General features: G+C 42.5%; 1 long non-coding RNA gene and 1 pseudogene across 5 annotated transcripts in view; both read left to right on the forward strand.

Moving 5' to 3' along the window:
* The first annotated feature begins 690 nt into the window (after positions 1–690).
* LOC102901835 overlaps positions 691–27,695 on the forward strand; it is a 151,270-nt gene continuing 124,265 nt past the window's right edge. Inside the window, exons 1-2 of one of the 5 annotated variants that reach the window (XR_002739784.2) lie at positions 691–860; positions 11,940–11,986. This is a non-coding gene — a long non-coding RNA (uncharacterized LOC102901835). Of the gene's footprint in view, positions 861–11,939; positions 11,987–26,814; positions 26,840–27,695 lie in introns of those variants that run through there. The other 4 variants (XR_002739788.2, XR_002739785.2, XR_002739786.2 and 1 more) reach the window with 4 other exon arrangements.
* On the forward strand, positions 16,382–19,532 carry LOC123383364 (annotated as a pseudogene).

Raw genomic sequence — 27,695 nt, forward strand, 5'->3', positions numbered from 1 at the left:
TAACAGTCATTAATGTTACTCTGCAAATCATTGGCTACAAGCGGTCATTTAGAGTATCCCCCCCCCCCCCCCCCCGCCCAGTTTGTTCGTACCATCCTTGTGCACACGTGTGTTTCTTTGGCACATAATCTTACAAGTGGAATTGCTGAGTCAAAGGAGTCACTCACTGAACAAACACCTAAAGAGTGGCTAATAAATGATGGACGCTGCTGTAGGCACTGGGGAGACATCAAGGAACTAAAAGTCCCATGTTCCTGCTTTGGTGGAACTGACATTGCAGTGGAGGAGGTTTCCAGTTTGTATCTTCACAGACGTTGCCTCAATGCTGTCCAATAACCGACATCTTCAGCCCTCTCCTGGATTGGGAACTTTGAAGCAAGGAGATGGGTCCCTTGGCCTTTGCTCTCTGCAAAATCTTCCGGGTTAGGGCCTGGGACGGTCCATTTGGGGGACGTCCGGGTGGAGTGTGTGTTGAAGGCGGAGGAGACGGGGGACGGAAGGGTCCACTGGGGAGTGGGAGAAGGAAGAGAAATGGTTTACAGGGTATTTCCATAGATACCTCCTTGGTCATACCACTAGGGGGCTTACAGGAAATAAGGATAAATAATACAAAATGGGACCGTCCTCCCAAGATATACCCTTATCAGGAAGTAGAGATGGAACAGTCGGCTCTGGGAGGTACCACTGGGTAGGGGGCGTCTATTTTGGAACAAACCATTGTGTGGGCTGCGGAGGCCATAAGGGCTGCTACCACCCCCGTGCAAGGGGTTTCTGCCCAAGCCCCCGATGGAGGCAGGAGTGGCACTACCTTCACCGTCCGCAGCCCCTGCCCATCCTCCCGGTTCCCATCCAAGTCCCAGGTAAGCACCCGCTATAGGACTGAGAACTCCACCTTTCCCGGGTTTCAGTCACAGCTTCTTCTTCAGCTCCACCCATTTTGGTTCTTTGACTTTAAATCAGTGGCTTGCGGGGGCAGGGCCAAGCGATTGGATCGGGGAGAAGGGAGTGGGCCTCAAGGCTTGTTTTGTGATCTGATTGGTAAACGCAAGCTCTCACCAATCTCAGGCTTTTCCTGTGCGCAGAAGGGGCGTGAGCCCTGTCCCTGATCGCGCGCCGAGCTCCTATTGGCCGCTGGTTTGGCGCAGGCGCAGTGGTTGCTTGGCTAGAGTTCCGGGATGTGGCGGTGAGGCTTTCGTGATGTGAAGAGGTTTGGATTCGGTCTCCGTGCCTCAGTGTTAACTTGTCAGAGGGGTTGAAGATGGTACTCCTGTAGTAAAATTCACAGATCGCTGCTCGTAGGCATGTTCTGCCTTTTAGTGCACCGGCGTTGGGGGCTGACACCTCGTGTGTGCCCCTTTCATCCTAAACTCAAGTCGCAAGCCCAGCAGATGCCCCTGTCTCCTCGCCTTTATTCTTGCAGTGCAACCATTCATTCATTCTCTCCATTGCTAAAATTTGAATCTTCGGGTCTGGGATTTAGGGACATTTCACAGAAGTCACTTTATTAAGCAGAAATCCTGCATGGTGAATGGCCCCTGACCCCAGGACCACAGAACAGGGCTCCTTACAAGCCCAGTCTCCCAGCAGGTGGTGCTTTTGCGATCAAATATTTTCCCATGTGCGTTTTCTTCTGGCTGTTAATTCCAGAAATACGTTAAGGACCCAGAGCCAGGATTATGTGGAAACCATACTGCAATCTAATTTTAAAATGCAGCATAAATCTTCATCTAAATGCAACAGGAAACACTTGTGCTCACAACATTATATTTCCAACATTTCCTCTTGTGATGCATAGTAAAATGGGGGAAGCTACATAGTCAAAAACTAAAAGTAAACGTGAAAGTATGGGAGGAAAAAGCAAACCCTAAAACTGAGCGCAAGCACACACAAATGAACCTAACTCTTGATCAAACTGATAACCCATGGAGAAAGTATTCTTCCTGATAACTTTCTCTGGCTGTGTTAATATGGGTCATGACACAGAGGAAGGGCTCCATCTGCCCGGGGTTCAATATTCAACTTTCCTTTCTGTCAAGATTTCTGAATGCTTCCTGTTTGTTTTAATCAGGATCCTGTCGTTTACCTGAAGCCGGTTTTTCTAGGACAAGGGCAGACTGGAAATACAGTCTATTTAAGTCAGTTACTTATCAGAAAGTGCCTTGGGATACAAGAGTCAGAACTCGAAGAACTTGGTAAGAAGGGGGCTGGAGCAGACTTACTCTCCACTCAGGTCCCCTCACCATTCCAGCCCCTGGAGTAGCCCAGGTCACTCTAGCCGCTGAGGGCCATAACCTCAGTGTGGTGCTTGTCATGAACCATTGTGAATATACGTGTTTGCTGTTTCTTAGAATCCCACTCTGATCTCTCTGTATCAAAGTGACTGCTGAAAAGCCATTATTTGTGTAATTGCCTTTATTTATGACTGTCTGCCCTACTGGCTCTAGAGTCCCCACATTATATTCTTCTGGAGAATGCATAAGAATGGGACTGTTTATATTGCTATGAGCAGCTGTTAATATCCTGGTTTATTGGATTAATGAGTCACTTACTTTGCACGTGTCTAATGGGACGTGACCCACAGGGGTAATGAAGAATGGGTCACTTTTGGTAGGCAGGGGAGTTTTATGGGGGACAAGATCCTGGAGGTTTGCTGGGGGCCCAGGTCACAGTGAAAGGTCACATGGTTAATGGAGGAGGAGGTGGAGGGTGCACGGGGGTGGGTGCCAAAAGGGAGAAGGGAAGACCCAGAAGGAGCACAAGGTATTTTACAATGTTACTGAGGTGTTCTCTTTCCTTTACATTCTTCCAAGTAGTTTTCCATCTACACATGCCTCCCCATGTTCCCAAGGAAAGGAACCAAGAAAATAAGTTTTGCTTGAGATAACAGTAAAGATATCAATTGACCTCACACAGCCCTTATTACAGAGCTGATTATTTGTCCTATCCAGGGGCTCTTGCTTGTAACGTTCCTATACTGCCTGTGAAATCTCTGTTAAAGTAGTTTTCAAAAAGTATAGAATGAAGGCAGGTGTCCCATGGTGCATTCTCTGGAAACAGTTGGTGGTAAGATATTTATTAAGGACCAACACCTGTGAAAGGAAGGGGACAGAAATGGAGCTGGGCAGAGGCAGAGGTAGAACCACAATGGAGAGCCCAACGAAGTCTTGGCCCGCCAGGCAGGTGGAAACTTTGGAGTAAGTGTCTTGGTCCCCTCCGGCTGTTATAACAAGTGATCATAGACTGGGTAGCTTAAGCAACAATATTTATTTCTCAGAGTTCCAGAAGCTGGAAGTCCCAGAGTAGAGTGCCAGCATGGTCAGATTCTGGTGAGAACTGTCTTCTGGGTCATAGACTGCCGACTTCTCCTTGTACCCTCACATGGCAGAAAGAGTGCGAGCTAGGTGTCTGGCCTCTTTTATAGGAGCACTGATCCCACTCATGAAGGCTCCACCCTCGTTATCTATTTACCTCCCACAGGCCTACTACCTCCAAATACCATCACGTTGGGATTAGGGTTTCAATATATGAATTCTGAGGGACTAAGAGGTACATACTTCCAGTTATAAAATGAATAAGCCAGGGGATAAAAAGTACAGCATAGGGAATGTAGTCAACAATATTGTAATAACTTTGCGTGGTGACACATGGTAGATACACTTATCATGGTGAGCCTTGTGTAATGTATAGAATTATTGATTCACTATGTGGTACACCTGAAACTAATATAACATTGTATGTCACCTATACTTCAATTAAAAAATCGGGTGATGGGGGTGTGGTTGGCTCCGTCGGTTAAAGCATCCAACTCTTAAAAATTTTTTTTAGTGTTTATTTTTAAGAGAGAGAGAGAGAGCGAGAGAGAGAGCGAGAGCACGCACGAGCAGAGATGGGGCAGAGAGAGAGGGAGATATAGAATCTGAAGCAGGCTCCAGGCTCTGAGCTGTCAGCACAGAGCCATGTGGGGCTCCAACTTACGAGCCTTGAGATCATGACCTGAGCCGAAGTTGGATGCCCAACCGACTGAGCCACCCAGGCACCCGCTACTTCTTATATTTATTTATTTTTGGGAGAGCACAAGTGGAGGAGGGGCAGGGAGAGGGAGACAGAGGATTGGAAGTGGGCTCTGTGCTGACAGGCTGACTGCAGCGGGCCCGATGTAGGGCTCAAACTCATGAACCACAGGATGACTTGAGCCAAAGTTGGATGCTCAACTGACTGAGCCATCCAGGTGTCCCTAAAGCATCCAACTCTTTATTTTGATTCATGCCATGATCTCATGGTCATAAGATCAAGCCCTGCATGGGGCTCTGCACTGACATTCAGGAGCCTGCTTGGGATTCTCTCTCTCCCTCTGTTTCTGCCCCCCACCTCTCTCTCTCTCTCTCTCTCTCTTTCAAAATAAATAAATAAACTTAAAAAAATCAGGTGGTGTTAGCCCTCCAACTTAGTTCTTTTTCAAAGCTCTTTTGGCTATTTTCAGTCCTTAGCACTTCCAGATGAATTTTAGATTTTGCTTGTCAGTTTCTATAAAAAAACAAGATGAGATAAAACCAGCAAACCCAAAAGCCAAAAGTTAACACATCCTGCTGGGATTTTGACTGGATTGTGTTGAATGTATAGACCATTCTGGGTAGAATTAATATCTTATCAATATTGAGTCTTCTGATCTATAAGCAAACTATACATGTCTGTTTATTTATGTCTTTAATTTTTCTCAGCAATGTTTTGTAGTTTTCTGTGTGCAAGTGTTACATACCTTTTGTCAGAGTTATCTCAATATTTCATATTTTTGATGCTATTGTAAGTGGAATTGTTTTCTTAATTTCATTTTCAGATTTGTAGGCTAGAACCTCCAGTGCAGTATTTTTTTAATATTTATTTTGTTTTGGAGAGACAGAGAGACAGAGTGTGCATAGGGGAGCGGCAGAGAGAGAGAGGGAGACACAGAATCCGAAGCAGGCTCCAGGCTCCGAGCTGTCAACACAGAACCAGATGCAGGGCTTGCACTCACAAACTGAGATCATGGCCTGAGCCGAAGTTGGATGCTTAACTGACTGAGCCACGCAGGAGCCTCTCCAGTGCAGTATTTAATAGAAGTGGTAAGAGTAGAAATCCCTGTCTTGTTTCTGATGTCATGGAGAAAGCATTCAGTCTTTCACCATTAAGTATGGTGTTAGCTGTGATTTTCCATAGATGTCTATTATCAGGTTGAGGAATTTTTATTCTGTTCCTTGTTTGCTGAGAGTTTTTGTTAGAAATCAGTGTTGACATTTTTAAAATGCTTTTTTCTGACTCTATTGAAATGATCATATCATTTTTTTCCTTTTCATTTGTTAACATGGTGAAATAACATTGGTTTTCAAATGTTAAACCAGCCCTACATTCCTGGAATAGACCCTAGCTCTCATGATGTATTATCCTTTTAAGATATTGTATTATTTTAAAGTTTATTTTGGGAGAAAGAGTGAGTACATGAAGGGGCAGAGAGAGAGAGAGAGAGAGAGAGAGAATTCCAAGCAGGTTCCACACCATGTGGGACTTGAGATCATGACCTGAGCTGAAGTCAGATGCTTAACTGATCCACCCAGGCACCCCAATATATTGTTTTATTTGGTGTGCTAAAATTTTGTTTAAAATTTTGTGTCTATGATTACAAAACATTGGTCTGTAATTTTCTTTTCAAATGTCTTTTTTTTTTTTCAACGTTTTTTTATTTATTTTTTTTGGGACAGAGAGAGACAGAGCATGAACGGGGGAGGGGCAGAGAGAGAGGGAGACACAGAATCAGAAACAGGCTCCAGGCTCTGAGCCATCAGCCCAGAGCCCGACGCCGGGCTCGAACTCCCGGACCGCGAGATCGTGACCTGGCTGAAGTCGGACGCTTAACCGACTGCGCCACCCAGGCGCCCCTCAAATGTCTTTTTTAAAAAAAGTTTATTTATTTATTTTGAAGTGGGGGGAGCAAGGGCAGAGAGAGAGAGAGAGAGAGAGAGAGAGAGAGAGAGAGAGAGAGAATCCCAAGCAGGCTCTGCACTGTCAACCCAGAGCGTGACGTGGGGCTCAAACTCAGAAACCGTGAGATCATGGCCTGAGCTGAAATCAAGAGTTGGATGCTTAACTGACTGAACTGCCCAGGTGCCCACTCTTTTTGAATGTGTTTGTCTGATTTATAAAAAATTTATTTATTTAAAATTAAGTTAGTTAGCATACTTTGTCAGATTTTTGTATCAGGGTATAAAGCTGGCCTCACAGAATGAGTTGGGGAGGATTTTTTTCCTTTTTAGTGTTATGGAAGAATTTGTGTAGAATTGGTATTTTCCCCTTAAGTATTTGGTAGAATTCACCAGTGAGGCCATCTAATTATCTATTTCTTCTCGACTAAGCTTGGGTAATTTTTCTTTTGATGAATTTGTCCATTTCATGTCAGTTGTCAGATTTATTGGTGTAAAGTTGTTAACAATGTTTCCTTAATTATCCTCCTAATATGTGTCAAATCAGTGGTGACATCACCTCCATTCCCAATATTGGTCATTTGTGCTGCTCTCTCCGGTAATTCATTGCTGACTCTTGCCTCATGCCTGACTCACCCCAAATGAGGGGCTCGCAGCCAGCCCTGTAAACTGGACTGTGGATTATCTCCCTCTAGTCCTCTGTCTCGCTCTGAGCATCTTGGCACTTGGGAGTGTGAATGGAACAACCTGTTCTTCTTATGCTTCCTAAAATTAAACTCCTTCATATTTTCATCCCAGCTAGAGTATGGGCTCTCTTAAAGCAGGAAGAAGGGTTGACATCCCCCTTTTTTGTTACATCTCTCTTGGTGCAGTGTAATGCTGACCTGGGTACACAATAAGTACACGATGCATAAGTGAGGATTGATCGCTTCGTCCTATAATAAACATTTGGTTTCTTTTTAACATTTATTCATTTTTTTGAGAGACAGACAGAGACAGTACGAGCAGGGGAGGGGCAGAGAGAGAGGGAGACACAGAATCCAAAGTAGGCTCCAGGCTCTGAGCTGTCAGCACAGAGCCCGATGATGTAGGGCTCAAACCCATGAACTGTGAGATCCTGACCTGAGCTGAAGTTGGACACTCAACCGACTGAGCCACCCAGGCACCCCTGTTTTTTTTTTTTTTTTGTATGACCCTGTTAATGTCCAAGTTGAAGCTTTCTCCTTCAATATAAAGTGTCCTGTTTCACAGCAGTTGCAATGAGATTCATGAAGAATATTATGAAGTGTGAGTTGATTTAACTTAAGACATCATGGTTGCTGAATGACAGTCATAAAGTTAAAGGGAGTTTCAGAGATGACATATTTCACTTTGAAGGAGGATGCATGGGACAGCACAGGGAACCAGACTTTGCAGCTTTATGTAAGTTCAGTTGAGGAAGTTAAAAATTCAGCCTTACTCCTGAATATTTGAACTGGGCATTAGATTGTGTCCTAACCTTCATAGATATCCAGTTTCTGAGAAAACGAGTCTTTTTAAGGCAATGAGAAGACACCTGCGTGAAATCTGTTCCTGGATGCATTCAGGGACTCTGTTGAATCCTCAGGCTGGGGCTGGGCTGCTGTTATGGAGCCTGCAGTAAAACAGGAACTTCTGGTTCCAATTGCTTCTTACCAAAGCCTCAAAACATTTAAAGGAGGTGAGGTGCTAGCACCCAGAAGAAAAGAGCATTTTTGCAGGTTAGAGCATGGGACGGGACAAATAGCAGAATAGGCCGCCACAGAGGAAGGCATTGCTGGTCTCTCGGTGACATCCTGAAAGGCTAGATCCACCTGCAACATGCCAGACACCTACTTGGTACAGTACAGTGGTGGGGAGGAAAAGATGTATCTGTCATGTTTTAGTCCCTCCAGGAGGGATAAACCATCCCAGGCAAGCATTCTGTAAGTCACCATTTGATCATTTCCACAACCAGGGCTTTGGGAGGACAGAACTGGTTGGTGCTTTTGAGCCAGTCCCTGAAATGAGTTCCCATGCAACATCTCAAAATAAATAACCAGTCAAGTGGGACAGTAGTAACTTCCCCAAGGAGAGATATTGGGTGTACCAGATAACATGAGCCTAGCTAATTCACCATTAACAATTTCCCTGTTATTCAGGTATTCAGTGCAGGATTGTGCTAACTGCTTCTCAGGAATGCTCTTAATCCTCACAACATCCTTTGAAGAGGTAGGGGACATTATTACCCCTGTTTTACACATTAGGAACCTGAGGCACACAGAGGACATGTGACTTGCTTCCAGGTCACACTGCTAGCAGATGATGGGGCCAAGGCTCAAACTTCTCCATGTCCTGAAGCAACTGTCCTTCCTTAATAGTAAGGATCAGCTCTTAATAAGCACCTGGGCTCCATTACATTACCTAATTCATTTTATCATCACCGCAACACTATCAGGCATGTGTCATTATTTTCTCATTTTACAGAAAGAAAAACTGAGGCAAGAAAGGTGAGGTAACTTGGTCAAAGTTTCACAGCTAATAAATGGATTGGAATCTTGGCAGTCTAGTGATGGAGTCCAAGTTCTAAGCCCCATTCATGTAATGCCTCTCAAGGGTCACATTACATGAAATGTTTGCCCAGCATCAACTGCCCGCTCTGCAGCATAACCTGAGTGTTAAAATATGCCTTTGCCGAAGTGACCATGGGATTCCAGCTCTGATGAGTTCTGCTGCAAATCACATTACTGGTTCATTTACAGAGACAGTTCTAGAACCTTGCCTTTCTGATGGGGTAGGGTGGGGATAGCATGTAGAGAATAACACAAAGGCCCTAAAAAGGCCCCAGCTGTTCAAAAACCTCTCTCTCTTCTATCTCCAATGATACTCTTGGATTACTCAAAGATTACTCTTTGGATTAAAACCTGTCTCCCTAAAGATCATAACTGAAGAAGAAATATGGTGCCATATTTATTCTTTAGTTGACTGTGGTCAGCTTGCTGAATTGGCCCTGAGGGTATGGGACACAGAACAGGGCATTCTGGATGGGACGAGGGTAATGGGGAGGTTCTAGAAGGAAAGACAAGAGGGAGTGAGTAGGGCACTGGAAACTGAGCAGGAATAGTGAAAAGGGAGAGGAAATCTGATAAGAGAGGAAAGATGGTCCCCAAAGGAGGACAGATAAGAGGCCTCCAAATACTCATTGTTTCCTCCATCATCTCCCCATGGCCTGACCCTGATCTTAGGAAGCCCTCATGCCCAGGACTCAGCTAAACAGCTGGGGAGTGGAGAAACATCAGTGCCACATGGCATCAAGAGCCGGTTGTGGAATGAAACCATAAAACCACCTTCTTCCTTTGTGAAGGAATTTCAGGCATCATCAGCTGGTGGCTTGTTTTTTTTTTAATTTAATTTTTTATTTTTAAAAATTTACATCCAAATTAACATATGGTGCAGCAATGATTTCAGGAATAGATTCCTTAGTGCCCCTTACCCCTTTAGCCCATACCCCCTCCCACAACCCCTCCAGTAACCCTCAGTTTGTTCTCCATATTTATGAGTCTTCTGTTTTGCCCCCTCCCTGTTTTCATATTATTTTTGTTTCCCTTCCCTTATGTTCATCTGTTTTGTCTCTTAAAGTCCTCATATGAGTGAATTCAAATGATTTTTTTTGTCTTTCTCTGACTAATTTCACTTAGCATATTACCCTCCAGTTCCATCCACGTAGTTGCAAATGGCAAGATTTCATTCTTTTTGATTGCCGAGTAATACTCTGTTGTGTATATATATATATATATATATATATATATATATATACCACATCTTCTTTATCCATTCATCCATCGATGGACATTTGGGCTCTTTCCATACTTTGGCTATTGTTGATAGTGCTGCTATAAACATTGGGGTGCATGTGTCCCTTCGAAACAGCACACCTGTATCCCTTGGATAAATGCCTAGTAGTGCCATTGCTGGGTCGTAGGGTAGTTCTATTTTTAGTTTTTTGAGGAACCTCCACATTGTTTTCCAGAGTAGCTGCGCCAGCTTGCATTGCCATCAACAATGCAAAAGAGATCCTCTTTCTCCGCATCCTTGCCAACATCTGTTGTTGCCTGAGTTGTTAATGTTAGCCATTCTGACAGGTGTAAGGTGGTATCTCATTGTGGTTTCGATTTGTATTTCCCTGATGATAAGTGATGTTGAGCCTTTTTTCATGTGTCGGTTGGCCTTCTGGATGTCTTCTTTGGAGAAGTGTCTATTCATGTCTTTTGCCCATTTCTTCCCTGGATTCTTTGTTTTTTGGGTGTTGAGGTTGATAAGTTCTTTGTAGATTTTGGATACTAACCCTTTATCTGATATGTCATTTGCAAATATCTTCTCCCATTCTGTTGGTTGCCTTTTAGTTTTGCTGATTGTTTCCTTCCCTGTGCAGAAGCTTTTTATTTTGATGAGGTCCCAATAGTTCATTTTTGCTTTTGTTTCCCTTGCCTCCGGAGACGAGTTGAGTAAGAAGTTGCTGTGGGCAAGATCAAAGAGGTTTTTTTCTGTTTTCTCCTCGAGGATTTTGATGGCTTCCTGTCTTACATTGAGGTCTTTCATCCATTTTGAGTTTATTTTTGTGTATGGTGTAAGAAAGTGGTCCAAGTTCATTCTTCTGCATGTCACTGTCCAGTTTTCTCAGAACCACTTGTTGAAGAGACTGTCTTTATTCCATTGGATATTCTGTCCTGCTTTGTCAAAGATTAGTTGGCTATACGTGTGTGGGTCCATTTCTGGGTTCTCTATTCTGTTCCATTGATCTGAGTGTCTGTTCTTGTGCCAGTACCATACTGTCTTGATTATTACAGCTTTGTAGTATAGCTTAAAGTGTGGGATTGTGATGCCTCCTGCTTTGGTTTTCTTTTTCAAGATCACTTTGGCTATTCGGGGTTCCATACAAATTTTAGGATTATTTGTTCTAGCTCTGTGAAAAATGCTGGTGTTATTTTCATAGGGATTGCATTGAATATGTAGATTGCTTTGGGTAGTATCGACATTTTAATAATATTTGTTCTTCCTATCCAGGAGCATGGAATCTTTTTTCCATTTTTTTTGTGTGTCTTCTTCAATTTCTTTCATAAGCGTTCTATAGTTTTCAGTGTATAGATTTTTCACCTCTTTGGTTAGATTAAAAAAAAAATTTAACGTTTATTTATTACTGAGAGACAGAGAGACACAGAGCATGAGCAGGGGAGGGGTAGAGAGAGGGGAGACACAGAATCTGAAGTAGGCTCCAGGATCTGAGCTGTCAGCACACAGCCCGACGCAGGGCTCGAACTCATGAACTGTGAGAACATGACCTGAGCCGAAGTCGGTTGCCCAGCCAACTGAGCCACCCAGGCGCCCCTGGTTAGATTTATTCCTAGGTATTTTATTTTATTTATTTTTTTGTGTGCAACTGGAAATGGGATCGATTCCTTGATTTCTCTTTCTGTCGCTTCATTGTTGGTGTATAGGAATGCAACCGATTTCTGTGCGTTGATTTTATATCCTGCAACTTTGCTGAATTCATGAATCAATTCTAGCAGTGTTTTGGTGGAATCTTTTGGGTTTTCCATATAGAGTATCATGTCATCTGCAAAGAGAGAAAGTTTGACCTCCTCCTGGCTGATTTGGATGCATTTTATTTCTTTGTGTTGTCTGATTGCAGAGGCTAAGACTTCTAATACTATGTTGAATAACAGTGGTGAGAGTGGACATCCCTGTCTTGTTCCTCATCTTAGGGGGAAAGCTCTCAGTTTTTCCCCATTGAGGATGATGTTAGTGTTGGGTCGTTCATATATGGCTTTTAGGAGCTCTAGGTGTGCTCCTTCTATCCCTACTTTCTTGAGGGTTTTTATCAAGAAAGGATGCTGTATTTTGTCAAATGCTTTCTCTGCATCTATTGAGAGGATCATATGGTTCTTGTCCTTTCTTTTACTGATGTGATGAATCACGTTAATTGTTTTGCAGATATTGAACCAGCCCTGCATCCCAGGTGTAAATCCCACTTGGTCGTGGTGAGTAATTTTTTTAATGTATTGTTGGAGCCGGTTGGCTAAAATCTTGTTGAGGATTTTTGCATCCATGTTCATCAGGAAAATTGTCTATAGTTCTCCTTTTTAGTGGTGTCTCTGTCTGGTTTTGGAATCAAGGTAATGCTGGCCTCATAGAAGGAGTTTGGAATTTTCCTTCTGTTTCTATTTTTTGGAACAGCTTCAAGAGAATAGGTGTTAACTCTTCCTTAAATGTTTGGTAGAATTCCTCTGGAAAGCCATCTGGCCCTGGACTCTTGTTTTTTGGCAGATTTTTGATTACTAGTTTGATTTCCTTACAGGTTATTTCTTCCTGTTTCAGTTTTGGTAGTGTATATGTTTGTAGGAATTTGTCCATTTCTTCCAGATTGCCCATTTTATTGGCATATAATTGCTTGTAATATTATTATTGTTTTTATTTCTGCTGTGTTGGTTGTGATCTGTCCTCTTTCATTCTTGATTTTGCTTATTTGGGTCCTTTCCTGTTTCTTTTTGATCAAAGTGGCTAGTGGTTTATCAATTTTGTTAATTCTTTCAAAGAACCAGCTCCTGGTTTCATTGAGCTTGGGGTTTTTGCAAGGGGAGTGGCAATTTGGCGCTGGCTTCTGGAGGTCTCACAAACTCCGCAGGCAAAAAGCTCACTCTGCTGGATGCCCAGAAGTCTGGCTTTTCTCAACACCAGAAGTGGCAACAACACGGAATGGATTTCTGACTTTAGTTGCTGCTGTTTGCAGCCCATACCCACATCCCATACTGTTGTGAATATGGATCAGGTGATGTGCGTTTCAGTGGCATTTGTTAGCAACAGCGGCACTAGGACATCAGCCTTTGCAGTGTTATAGGTCTTGTTCCAATTCATGAGTTGCTTGGGGATGAGGGTTTCTGTCTTTAGACGGAGGGACCCCAGACCAACATGCCATTTATAGATATTCATGTCCAGATGCAGAGGGAAAGGCACCATCCCACCTGACCTCATCTCGGTGGAGCTGCCCTTGAGACCCTGTGCCTGGGCCCCAGTGCTCCAACTCTGATGTCTGGCTGAGCCCCATGCAAATATACAGACCCCAGCTGGGGGTGGGGCCCCTCAAATTCTCCATCTTCCCATGGAACTCTTTGGAGCAGAGTTGAGAACTATATATTTGCCAGATCCTCAGTGGCTTCAGTAGTGTCACCATCTGAGACCACTGTTCGTTTTTCTGCTATTTCTCAACCTCCTGGATAAAATTTATGGAATATATCTGAAGCTCAATTTTATTTATTTATTTGTTTGTTTGTTTATCTATTTATTCAAAATGTTTATTTCTTGAGAGAGAGAGAGAGAGAGAGAGAGAGAGAGAGAGAGAGAGAGACAGAGCCTGAGCAGGGGAGGGGCAGAGAGAGAGAGAGAGAGGGAAACACAGAATCCAAAGCAGGCTCCAGGCTCTGAGCTGTCAGCACAGACCCTGATGAGGGGCTGGAACCACCACGATTGCAAGATCATGACCTGAGCCGAAGTTGGATGCTCAACCGACTGAGCCACCCAGGCACCCCTGAAGCTCAGTTTTAAGTAAGACACCTGGGCTGTTATCCAGGTGATGCAAGTGAGAGATGGCCTTCTAGGTATGCCTTGGATACTGTGGTTACAGTTCAGTTACCCACTTCAGCTCTTCATGAGCCTCTTGTAATGCCTTGATTACTGGGGATCTGGGGGCAGGGTACTGAGTAGACTGGAGGTGCAGGGCTTGGGAACAGATTTGGGGTTCAGAAGAGAGTAATGTGAACCCACTGAACCAGCAAAAGGGGAAATTATCCCAAGCCTCAACTCAAGGTTTACTTCAGTTTTATTAAGCCACAGCAATGTCTACTAGAGTTCACTCTTGCCATGTAAATACAGATTAAATGTTGTTTTTTCAGTTATGTAAAAGTTTAGAACAATGTATTTTTAGGACATAATCTTGCTTTACCATTCCTGTAAGTTGCAAGTTTGACTTCCCTTTGGAAATTGCACAGTGCTCTTAAAAAATATATTGTAATCTTAAATTTTGTAACCACCTGTGTTATAATTGACATTCAATAAATGGCACATATTTAAAGTCTAGGTGATTTTATGAGTTTTGGCATATGCATACACCTGCAAAACCATCCCCATGATCCAGACAGTGAACATATGCATCACCCCCAACAGTTTTCTGCTGCCCCTTGGGAATCCCTGCCTCCCACCCACCCTTTCCATCAACCATCCCATTTCTAGGCAACCACTGTCTGCTTTCTGTGTGTATTTCCTAGAATTTTATATAAATGGAATCATACTGTATATATTTTTTCTCGTCTGGCTTCACTCACTCAGCATAATTACTTTTAGATTTATCCATGTTGTTGCTTTGATGTGTTAATTGCATAGCCCCATCTAGCAAGTCTTAAGTTTCCAATTTTACACTTTCATTCCTTCCTTCCGCTGAAGGCTCTGACAACTTTTACAATACACACACCCTTGGGAAAGGTAAAATTTAGGCATTATCAACCATCCAGGTGAAGATCTTGTCAGAACCTTTTTCAGAGTATTGGTTTTGTTAGAGGTGTGATAGAGGTAAGGTGAAAAGAATAAGTCTCCTAGCAAAAGAGACATGTCCCTGAGGGAAACCAACAAAGCAGGCAAGGGAGGCTCTGACTCCTGAAAACAAGTGTTTCCAGCCCCGCAAAGTTGTATGTGTCTGCGAAGCACAATAAAAGGAAGCACAATAAAACAAGGTACGCCCATAGAGAGAGCTGGCTCCATACAGGGCTTTACTCAGTTAACTTTAGCTTGCCTGTCACAAAATTTTTCCATAGGCACTTGCCCTCATGTAGTTACTGTGAATACTTGCCTAGCCTCACCAGATCCCCTAACTTTATAATGCATCTTTTGTATAAATATATTTTGATAAATAAACTTGCTGGGTCGTGTATGCATTTCATGTAAGGTCTCTTTTTAAAGCATGGATTTAAATTTTGTAGACTATAAAATATGGATGTTTCTTTACCTTCTAAATTAGGTACTTTATTTACAATGTTAAGATAGCCCCTGTCCATTTTGTAGAACCATAACTATCATTAAAAATTGTTGCATAAATATTTTCAAGAGCTCTGACTATAATCCTGAAGTGGTTTCTAACCATTGTGAGAGGGAGGAGCTGATCACTGCTATAAACACGAATTCTTTTTTTTTTTTTTTTTTTAATTTTTTTTTCAACGTTTTTATTTATTTTTGGGACAGAGAGAGACAGAGCATGAACGGGGGAGGGGCAGAGAGAGAGGGAGACACAGAATCGGAAACAGGCTCCAGGCTCCGAGCCATCAGCCCAGAGCCCGACGCGGGGCTCGAACTCACAGACCGCGAGATCGTGACCTGGCTGAAGTTGGACGCCCAACCGACTGCGCCACCCAGGCGCCCCTATAAACACGAATTCATGCATCCTAGCGGCCACTTTAGCCCTGAGAGACCAGTTCCAAAAGATGTGAAGCAACTCCTGAGTCCCATGGGTATATGGGGGTGAGGGTGGGTAGCAAATACCATAAAAAAGCAACAACAACAAACCTCGATGAAAGTATTAGAACGGTCTTTTTTTTTTTTTCAAGAACAGTCATTTTTATTTTATTTTATTTCATTTCATTTCATTTATTTATTGAGAGAGAGAAAGAGGGGGGGAGAGAGAGAGAGAAAGAGAGAGAGACAGAGAGAGAGAGAGAGAGAGAGAGAGAGAGAGAGAGAGCGAGCGCCCCAGGTAGACTCCATGCTTAGCACAGAGCCCAAGACAGGGTTCAATCTCATGACCCTGGGATCATGACCTGAGCCAAAATCAAGAGTCAGACGCTCAGCCAACTGAGCCACCCAGGTGCCCCTCATTTCTATTTTAGAGCACTTACCTTTGATCAGGGTGTCTTAGCCAAGGCTCTGTTGACATCTTGGGCAAGATTTTTCTTTGTTGTGGGGCCTGTACTGTGCCTTGTAGGGTGTTTAGTAGCTTCCCCGACCTCTACCCACTAGATGCCAGTAACACCTCCCTCGTTGTGACAGTCAAAAATGTCTCTAGATATTGAATATCCCCTGGGGGACAGGATATTGCTGTCTGTTGAGAACCATTGCCTTATAGTGAAAGATTCTAAAATTTTAAATTTGAAAATAAAAAAGAGCTTTATTGAGATGTAACGCATAGACCACACAGTTAGCCTTTTAAAAGTGGTTTTTAGGGGTGCCTGGGTGGCTCAGTTGGTTAAGTGTTTGACTTCGGCTCAGGTCATGATCTCATGGATCCATTAGTTTGAGCCCCATGTCAGGCTCTGTGCTGACAATTCAGAGCCTGGAACCTACTTCAGATTCTGTGTCTCCCTCTCTCTCGCTGCCCCTCCCCTGCTCATGCTCTCTCTCCCTCAAAAATAAATAAAACATTAAAAAAATGAAAAAGTGGTTTTTAAATGTCTTTACAAGGTCAAGCAGCCGCTACCACAGTCTAATGTTAGAACAGTTTTGACCCCCCTAAAAGAAACCTCATGCCCATTAAAAGTCAGCCCTTATTCCTCACCACCCCAGGCAGCCACTAATCTATTTTCTGTTTCTATGGATTTGCCTATTCTGGACATTTCATTTAAGTGAAATCATACAATATGTGATTTTTGTGACTGGTTTCTCTCATGTAGCATAATGCTTTCAAGATTCACCGGCTTTTTAGCATGTATCAGGACTTCATTCCTTTTTAAGGATGAATAATATTCCATTGCACTGGTAAACCACATTTTGTTTATCCATTCATTCATCAGTTGATGGACATTTGGCTTACGTCTACCTTTTGGCTATTATTAATAGGCTGCTATGCACATTTGTGCATGGACTTTTGTGTGGACATCTATTTTCATTTCTCTTGAATGAAAGGGATGGAATTACTGGGTCATATAAAACACCTTTAAAACAGTAAATTCTTTTTTTCAAGATATATCTTAAGGCAAACCCAAAATACAAGATAAATTGAAATTCAGTGTTTGAAGGGAGGTTAGCTGGAGCTCCAGAACCCTGCCCAGGATGCCCCTTGACAACCCTGGTGGCCCTGAGATGTCTCCACAGAGCATGGGTGGGGGCAGAGAGGAGGTACAGGGCAGGGTTCCCGGGGACACAGCCTGCATTTCTGTGCTTCAGAGACTTACAGAACCTTCCAACAAATTAAAAAAAAAAAGAATGATTAGTAACTAAGCTCACAACTTTCATCAAGAAGGAGAAAATCAGGGGTGCCTAGTTGGCTCAGTTGGTTAAACGTCTGACTCTTGGTTTCGGCTCAGGTTATGATCTCACAGTTCGTGAGTTCAAGCCCTGAGTTGGGCTCTGTGCTGGCAGTGTGGAGCCTGCTTGGGATTATCTCTCTCCCTCTCTCTCTGCTCCTACCACCCCTCTCAAAATAAATAAATGCATTTTAAAAAAAGAGAAAATCAGTCTCTTCCTCCATGCTACCTGTGGAGGTGGCAGCTATCTCCTACTCAGCATCATGGCCACCCTTAGAACCCTTGTGAAGCCCAAGAGCATTAAAAAGAGGACCAAGAATTTCATTCAGCACCAGTCAGACCAATATGTGAAAATTATGTGCAACTGGCAGAAACCAGAGGCATTGACAATAGGGTGCACAGAAGATTCAAGGGCCAGATCTTGATGCCCAATATTGGTTATGGGACCAACAAGAAAACAAAGACTATGTTGTCCAGTGGCTTCTGGAAGTTTCTAGTCCACAATGTCAAGGAGCTTGAAGTGCTGCTGATATGCAACAAATCTTACTGTGCTGAGACTGCTCACAATGTCTCCTTCAAGAAGAGGCAAAGCCATTGTGGAAAGAGCAGCCCAGTTGGCCATCAGAGTCACCGAGCCCAATGCTAGGCTATACAGCAAAGAAAATGAATAGACAGCTTATGTGCATATTATATTTGTGTTAATAAAACCATAAAACTGAAAAAAAGAAGGAGAAAACAGTTTGGCAATCACTGTGTGCTTGTTTGTGTCTAGGATACCTCCATGTTTAGTCTCCCATATTAAAGCTTTATTCTTCATCTCCTCCAGGCCCCATGTCTTGGCTTGCAATGTGTTTCCAGTTTGCTGTTTCCTGCCCAGGTCCAGTTCTACCATCTGGATCTCTACTTTTATTTCCTCACTCCATAATAATCACAGGTCCCTTAATTGGTCCCTCGGCAGTCTCCTTCTAGTTTTTCCTTCTCTGGCCTATCTAGTCTGCCCCAGCAAGGCGAGGCTTTGGAACAGCATTGCTGTGATTTGGTCTCCACCTTTTGGTCAACGACATGAATTCAAGTTAGTTCTGTTCTGTTCTGTTCTATTCTATTCTATTCTATTCTATTCTATTCTATTCTATTCTATTCATTTATTTGTTTATTTATCATGCCCAGAATTTACTGTGCTGGGAATTCTGGAAGGGTTCCAGATATACATCAGAGTCCCTGTCTTTCATTCGGACAGATAAGGCAGTTACAGTAGTATGTGGTAAGAGCCATTGGAATGGCACAAACACAAAAATAGTTAGTGATCTTTTCTGGTGGGTGAGATTGTAGATGACTTTGCGAATGGGACAGCACTGAAGAACTGGTAGGAATTCTTTATATGGAGATGTCAGTAGTAGGGCATCTGGTGGAGAGGATGGCATGAACGAGGGGATGGAAATAGGAAAGCACAGGTGATATAAGAGTCAAATAATTGAAGATGAGTAATGGAAGATCAAGTAGCGCAGTTATGTAGACCAAAGAGAGTGGAAGGCTTTGAAAGCCAGGCCCAGGGGTTTGAAGTTTATGTAGTGGACATTGTAAAACAAGTGATGTGGGGTTTCTCTGCTATTTGTAGTTTTCCTGACCTATTGTTAAGAGATGCTATGATGCAGTTGAAAGGGTTTTGATGCAAGGCTTTGGGGAATCCATGAACTTCTGTCTTGAACTCTTTATGATTTCTTCCAGTTGCTTTATCTCTTTGGGCTGGGATTTCCTTGTCAATGAATCAAGGTGTATGGAACAAAATGATCTTCCAGCATCTCTCCTCCTGATTTTAAGCAGGGACCAAGAAGCCCTGATGCTATTTGAAGAATTAGGATGTTGGGCTAAGGGCTGTGGAAAGATGGCAAGGGTCATTTGTGGGATTTCCATGGAAAAATGAGTCCTATTTGGAAACACTGGAAAATAAGAAAATATTTGTTTATAATCAACCCAACTTTCCTCTTGCACCTATTTTTCCCTTTAGTGGCTTCCTTCCCACATTTAGTATAGAAGATTATAAAATTATTCAGAGATGAAGCACATGTGCTTTACCTCATCTTTATATCCCTAGTGCATAGCACAGTGGCTGGCTCTTAGCCTCTCAGTAAGACTGCTATAATTTCTTCCAATTTCTATCAAAACCTGCTCTCCAGAAGGAAAAATGTAAGCAAATTCATACTAAGGTATAAATGGCTGATAAACATTTACATTATGACATATATACTAATGGAAAAATTTCTTTTTTTAAATGTTTATTTTCGAAAGAGAGAGAGAGAGAGAGAGAGAGGGAGAGAGAGAGAGAGAACGAGCAGGAGAAGGGCAGAGACAGAGGGAAACACACAATCCAAAGCAGGCTCCAGGCTCCAAGCTGTCAGCACAGAGCCCAACGTGGGCCTCGAACCCATGAACTGTGAGATCATGACCTGAGCCGAAGTTGGATGCTCAATCGACTGAGCCACCCAGGCGCCCCTAGAAAATTTTCTTATAAGGAATGGGATAACCCTTTGCTAAAAACAAAATCCAGCTCTAATAGTGGCATACATAGAACTGAGGGAAGTTTCACATTGGTAGCAGTGACATTTCCAGCTGGGTTCCCAGTCACTATTATCCTTTTTTTTTTTTTTTTCCTAAACGGGCCCCTCAATTTCCACCTAGAGGCTAAATCTTGCCTTATTCTCTACAAATGATGTCTGTTCTCAGTGAAAATTTCAGGAGCTCTGTTTTAACATTCTGGGAGCTCAACATTGGGCTCTGCTTACTTCTAAATTGATTTCTTGGTCTTTATAGCCCATTTCACAGAACTGGGCTTTTGTCTTATTTCTTCAGCTTGGGTATTTGCCACAATGATGTATACCCTACCCTGGATGATCCCGGATTAGAGCTCTGTGCTTATCTCTTTCCTGTATGTCCTAATACCTTTCCCCACTGACTACCCATGGAATCAAGTTTTGGCTTCCATAGCCAGTCCAGTGCCCACAGTTTTGCCCCCTGTTGTAAGATGCACCTGAGGCTGACTGACAACTTGCTTAGGCTTCCAAGAATCACCATTTATATGTAGCCTGCTCTTTGATACTCTGCCACCATATGCTGAGAGCTAGCCAGAATTTTTGGCACTTAAACTGGATCTTCCTCTGCCACCTCACTCAACTCACCTAACTACTGACCTGGACTGCCCTCTGTCATTTGTTCCCATAGCTCCTGGGTGTTACATCCATCCTGTCTGCACATCTGAAGATGAGCCAGCTCCCTTATGAGAAGGGTTTAGTGAGTGTACTTCTAGGTTATGGCTTGTCTCAATTGAACTTATGTTGCCATGTCCTGGAAGATGGCAAACAAGGGCCCATTTATCTGGAGCTCCTGATGCCAGACCCTGGAGATAATAGCCTATCCTGCCAGGTTATAAAGAAAGCCACATGGCTAACATCTTCCTGTGGGAGTCACCTAGGCAACTGAGGCTGCCTTGTTGCCACGAGATAACAGTTTTCCATATGGATACTTTTCTCTAGTTGGACACTTTTTACTTTATTCAGATCTGGTTTATATTTCTCTAAAATTCTCTTCCTTGACACATAGGAAAGTAGACTTAACTTCTGACTATGATCTTCCATATCTGCCTCCTCATGTTATATGCTTATTGTATTCAGCTTAAACAGAAATGAATTTGATTGGCAAAGGGACCATTTATCTGCACAAAGAAGGTAGATTATTTTATGGTATAATTTCAGGCATTCACAGAAAATTTGTATACCCAAACATTACATCGATGTTAACTGCACCATTATTATTTCCATCTAAGCCCTTCAATGGATGTAGCTCAGTTTTTATCCTATGTTTTCAAAGACTCAGAGTGACATATAGAAGGAAATAGAAACAAGGTAAAAACTGTAGTTAGTAATTATTATGACTACTGTGCTTTTGGATTCTCCCTATCATACATCAATGTTTTTAGAGGAATTATTGGCTTGCACAATTGGGAAATGCAGGTTCTATGCTTTGAGGCACAGCTGGATCTCGGGATTCAAATAACATTATCAGGGTTCCCCCATGTTATCTTCCTTGGTAGACAAAAAAAGTTCTCCAAGAGGACTCTGATTGGCTGATTTGTGTAACGTGACTTCTTTTTTTTTTATTTATTTTTTTTCAACGTTTTTATTTATTTTTGGGACAGAGAGAGACAGAGCATGAATGGGGGAGGGGCAGAGAGAGAGGGAGACACAGAATCGGAAACAGGCTCCAGGCTCCGAGCCGTCAGCCCAGAGCCTGATGCGGGGCTCGAACTCACGGACCGCGAGATCGTGACCTGGCTGAAGTCGGACGCTTAACCGACTGTGCCACCCAGGCGACCCTAATGTGACTTCTTTTTATCCAAATACTATGCCTAAGAGGGAGGTTGATGTGGATTGGCCAGCTTAGGTCACAGGAGGCCCAGCCTAATGGTCAGAAGGGGCAGACTTCTTTTGGGGGATATATTTCTTAATTTTTTTTTTGTTTTGAAATAATTATAGACTTGCAGGATATTGCAAAAATAGTACAACTTCATCCTCACCCATCTTCTCCCAGTGGTGACATCTTACATAGCTGTAGTATAATATCAACACTAGGAAACTGACACTGATGCATTACTGTTAATTAGACTATATACCTCATTCAGTGTTTACCATTAAAAAAACTGCATTTGTGTGTGTGTGTGTGTGTGTGTGTGTGTGTGTGTGTGTGTGTAGTTTTATGCCACTGCCACAATCAAGCTCCAGAACTGGTCCATTACCACCGAAGAACATCCTCATGTTACATCTTTGTATTCACTTTACCATGAACCCTTCTTCAGACTGGCTAAACCATCCTACATTCACACCAGCAATGTATGGAGATTCCACTTCTCTGTGTCCTCACCAGTATTTGGTATTTATCACTATTTATTTATTTCAACTAATAGGTGCTTAGTGATATCACATCGTGGTCTTAATTTACATTTCTGTAATGGCCAGTCATGTTGACCATCTTTTCAGATACTTATTTGCCATCCATGTCTCCTTCTTGGTGAAATGTATGTTCCTGTCTTTTGCCCAGTCTCTAGTTGGATTATTTGCTTTTTTATTGTTGTGCTCTTAGAGTTTTTTTGTATATCCTAGATATAAGGCCTTTGTCAGATACGGGGCTGGCAAATATTTTCCCCCAGTTTGTAACTTGTCTTTGCATCTTTTTGACAGGGTCAATGGAACAAATGTCTTTAATTTTGATAAAGTCCAGTTCATCCACTTTTCCTTTTAAGGATTGTGCTCTTGGTGTCAAGCCTAAGAACTCTTTACTGAGTCCTAGATCCTAAAGATTTTTTTCCCTATGTTTTGTTTCTAAAGCCAGTTTCACATTTTACATTAACTCCATGACCCATTTTCAGTTAATTGTACAAAGTTTGAGGTTTAGGTCAAGGTTCTTTTTTTTTTTTTTTTTTTTTTTTGCTTATGGCTATCCAATTGCTCCAGCACCATTTGTTGAAAAGGCTATCCTTCCTCCATTGGATCCATTCGATTCTTTTCACATCTTTGTGAAAAACCAGTTGGGTGTGGGAGCACCTGGGTGGCTCAGTTGGTTGAGCGTCCGACTTCAGCTCAGGTCATGATCTCCCGGTTTGTGGGTTCGAGCTCCATGTGGGGCTCACTGCTGTCGGCATGGAGCCTGCTTTGGATCCTCTGTCTCCGTCTCTCTCTACCCCTCCCCTGCTTGTACTATCTCTCTCAAAAATAAATAACCACTAAAAACAACAGTTGGGGATGCCTGGGTGGCTCAGTCAGTTGAGCATCTGACATCAGCTCAGGTCATGATGTCACAGCTCATGAGTTCAAGTCCCACGTTGGGCTCTGTGCTGACCGCTCAGAGCCTGGAGCCTGCTTCAGATTCTGTCTCTATCTCTGTCTGCCCCTCCCCCACTCATGCTCTGTCTGTCAAAAATAAATAAACATTTAAAAAATTAAAAAATAATAAAATAAATAAGAAATATCAGTATAATAACACCACCGATAAATAAAGGTAAATAATTTAAGGAAATAGTTAAAAGGGTTGAATGTGGTTGCCTCTGGGGAATGAGAATGAAGGATTGATAAGGGCAGAACAAAAAACTGTGTTTTTAAAAGTCTTAGAAAGTATCACCAGACTTTTAGAACTTTATAACTATATTGCTTGATAGAAATATAATTAGTAAATCTAAAATTTACAAATAATTATTTTTTATTTCAGTTTTCATCAACTCTGACCACTGGAATTTTCTAGAGAACTTTTTAAAATATCAATTTTCAAGCCCACCTTATACCAATCCAGCTGGGTCTGGGCTTCAGGCATCAACATTCAAAACTTATTTCACAGGTTATTTGAATGTGTTTCTGGGGTTGGGGATGGCTGGTTAGAACATATATTATCAGTAGACTTTTGCGGCAGTGAGAAAGGTAAAACATGAAGCTCTTACCATCTTAAAGTCAACCAGCTAATTGGAGATTGGTGGATCAGACACTTTTGGAAGGCCCTGCTTGAGAGAAATCAAACACAGGCTAAATATTTATAGATGGTGAAACAGAGAGAGCTAAAGGAAGAGAGTTTAGGAACTTCTAGGTCTACCTCATGTGATTAAAACTAACAAGAGGCTATGACAATTTATATTTTCTGAGTGCATAGAGAGAATAAAAGCAGAAGGGAAAGAAGAAAACATAACTCCTAAATTTAGAATCATAGCATTGTAAAAACTGTACAATTCAGTGTTTTTTAGTATATTCAGAGTTGTACAACCATCACTACTAACTGATTCTAGAACATTTTCATCATTTCCGAAAGAAACTGTGTACCCATTAGCAGTCATTCCCTATTCCCACCTCCTCCCAGGCCCTGGTAACCACTAACATATTTTCTGTCTCTATGGATTTGCTTCTTTTGACCATTTCATATAAACAGGATTGTACACTATGTAGCCTTTTGTGTCTGGCTTCTTCACTTTGCATAACGTTTTCAAGGTTCAACCATGTTGTACCATATATTAGTACTTCATTATGGCTGAATAATATTTCATTGCATTGATATACCACATGTTGTTTATCCATTTGTTGGCTGATGGACGTTTAGTCTATTTCCATTTTTGGTGACTGTGAATAATGCTGCTGTGAACATTCATGTACAAGTCTTTTATGCAGACATATTTGCCAATACGACATATTTGCCAGACACATTTGTCTTGGGTATATACCAGAGAGTGGGATGCTGGGTCAAATGGCAGTTCTGTGTTCAAATTTTTGAGGAACTGCTCTGCTAAACTGTTTTCTACTGCAGCTGCACCATTTTACATTCCCACCAGCAATTTATGAGGGTTCCCATTTCTCTACCTCTTTTGTTGACACTTGTTATTATCTGTGTTTTAAATTACTGCCATCCTAGTGGATATGAAGTGGTATCTCGTTGTGGTTTTTATTTGCATTTCCCCTGATTACTAAGGATGTTGGGCACCTCTTCATGTGCTTGTTGGTCATTTGTGTATCTTCTTTAGAGAAATGTCTATGCAGGTCCTTTGCCAAATGACCATCTCTGTTGCAACCTGCTAGGCAGGTCAAACTACAACCTCTGCTGCAATTGGTCCCAAACCATCAGGATTTCATCAACGACTGCCAGCTTCCCTGTTTTTGACTCCAGCTTTCAAGTCAGCACTCACCAGAGAAAGCCCAATCTGCTTCACAAGCCAATCACATAAGATGACCTGCTTCTTGGGGTGCCTGGGTGGCTCAGTAGGTTGAGTGTCTGACTCTTGATTTCAGCTCAGGTCGTGATCTCATGGTTTGTGAGTTCGAGCCCCGTGTCTGGCTCCATGCCGACAGTGCAGAGCCTGCTTGGGATTCTCTCTCTCTTTCTCTCTCTGCTCTTCCTTGCTCATGCACTCTCTCTCAAAATAAACAAATAAATAAACTTTAACAAGATACCCTGCTTCTTATTAGCCCACCTCCAGCTTTTCCTGCCAACAGCCTCCAATCAGACCTGAGAGACTTAATATGCAAATGGACAATGACCAGACACATATACAAATAGAACTTTGCCCCACAATCTGTAGCAACCTGCGAAGGAAACCAGCCCCTTATCAACAATAAATAACCCAGGAAGCCAGTCTGCTATAAATCAGATTTGCAAGAAGTCAGGTTGGTATCTCTAGTGACAATCCAGGAAACTAAACAATAACTTCTGTAACAACCAGCCGCAAATGGCCAGGACTTGATTAATAACTGGCAAGCCTCCTTCATTTTTAAAAATATTTATTTATTTTTGAGAGAGAGACAGAGCATGAGTGGGGGGGGTGGGGTGGGGGGGGTGGGGGGGGCAGGGAAAGAGAGAGAGGGAGACACAGAATCTGAAACAGGCTCCAGGCTCTGAGCTGTCAGCACAGAGCCCAATGTGGGGCTTGAACCCATGAACCATGAGATTATGACCTGAGCTGAAGTCAGATACTTAACTGACTGAGCCACCCAGGCACCCCAAGCCACCTTCATTTTTGTCCCTGCTTCCAAATTAGCACCAATGGGAGAAGGCTAAATATGCTCCCCTAACCAATCACCCAGGATGCCCTGCTTCTAGTTAGCCTGCCTCCCCATGCCAGTGGCCTCCAATCAGGGCACACCTGAAGCCTTTCCTTTCTTTACTATAAAGCTTTCCCTGTCTGCCTTTGAGTCTCTGCCAAAAGGCAAGTGACAGTGTCTGACACCTTTGCCAGCACAAGCTCAGAATAAATGGCCTTTGCTTTTCTCATTTGGTCTGTCTTCATTTATTTCCATAGGGCATACCTAAAGTCTTTCCTTTTTTTTTTTAACTATAAAACTTTCCCACTCCCCTGCCTGCCTTTGAATCTCTACCAAACATAACTGATGACAGCTGACTCTCTTGCTACAGCAAGCTCTGAATAAATCGCCTGTTTTTGTTCTCATTTGGGTGGTTTTCGTTTATTTTCACAGTAGGGTTGCCAGATAAAATATAGGATACCCTGTGAAATTTGAATTTCAGATAAACAACAAACAATTTTTAGCATAACTGTGTCCCAAATATTGCATAACTGTGATTTGCTAAATCTAGAACCCTAAGCATATGTAAAAACGTAACTCCACACAGAATTCTCAGAGAGGAGCATCTTAACACAAGGCAGCTGAATAATTTTTGCTCAGCGGAGCCCTCTGGTTTGTTAAATGCCAATTAAATGACATTTCTATTTTCTGTTTTGTTGTGTTTCCATACCAGAAAAGAGCTTATCCTCCAATCAGTACATGCTTTGATTTGCCTTTATCAAGCTGGGAGACTTTCAAGTTACTGTCTGGTTTTCAGCCTCAGGCAATACAAGGCATTTTCTTCTAAAAGTCCTTTGCTCCATGTGTGTTAATTAGAGTTGTTTCCACGGTCTCTGCTGCCAGTCTCCTCTGCTCTTCAGTGCGAGTAATGTCGAGTCGGTTGCCCAAGTCCCTGGAGGTTCACGCAGCCTTCATCGCTGATTTATTTTTGTCCCAACCAGATGGCTCTAGGTTCCTGTGACTGCACGTACAGGAGTCTTTTGGATTATCCTGTTTTTCTTTCCCAGTGCCCAAGGTAAGGGTCGATCTTCAAGAAGCTCATTTGTCAGTAAGATAAGTTATTCACCATCGCTGCTGCCCGGACACTGTAACCAAAGTTGTTAGATTTAATATGTTTTCATAAACTCCATAGAAAAAGTGGAAGGGCAGCAGCTGACATGGCTCGGCAGAGAGGAAGGGGACTCTATAGGCGGCACCAGAGGCTCGACTGAGCCCTTCTTCACCTTTAAGGAGGTGGACATGAAAAAGATAAGCAGACTATCTTTAATGAAACTAATACATGCGCAAAGTTTAAAGAAACAATAAATCAAAAGTGACACGTGCAATATTTCACTGTGAGATTAAGGAATTCATCCAAAGGGAACACTAGGCTTTTATTAAAAAATAATCTCCATACATTCCCACACAATGAAAGCTCTCTTACATCAGCCCAGGATCAAGCTGAATATGCTCTGGTTAGTTCAGGTTTTGAAAACTTGAAAAACATGCAGAAGCCACCCAATATAAGATTTGTGGCTTTTATTATTTTATTTTATTATTTTATTTTATTTTGAGAGAGAGAGCGGGAACAAGTGAGAGAGAGAGAGAAAGAGAGAGAGAGAGGAAGGGAGAAAAAAAGAGAGGGAGGGAGGGAAGCTGGCTCACCTGGGGCTTGTGTTTTTTTACCCGAAGCTGGGCTGGAGCTCACCAGAAGCGGGCTCGTGCTCACCCGATGCAGGACTTGAACTCACCAACTGTGACACCATGACCTGAGCTGAAGTCAGATGCTTAACAACTGAGTCACCCAGGTGCCCCAGATTTGTGGCATTTAAACTTACATGCATGTGTGCACGTGCACACCAGAACACATATAATCCAGGAATTATGAATTA

The sequence above is a fragment of the Felis catus genome, chromosome X (genome assembly GCF_018350175.1).
Source record: "Felis catus isolate Fca126 chromosome X, F.catus_Fca126_mat1.0, whole genome shotgun sequence".
Lineage (NCBI taxonomy): Eukaryota > Metazoa > Chordata > Mammalia > Carnivora > Felidae > Felis > Felis catus.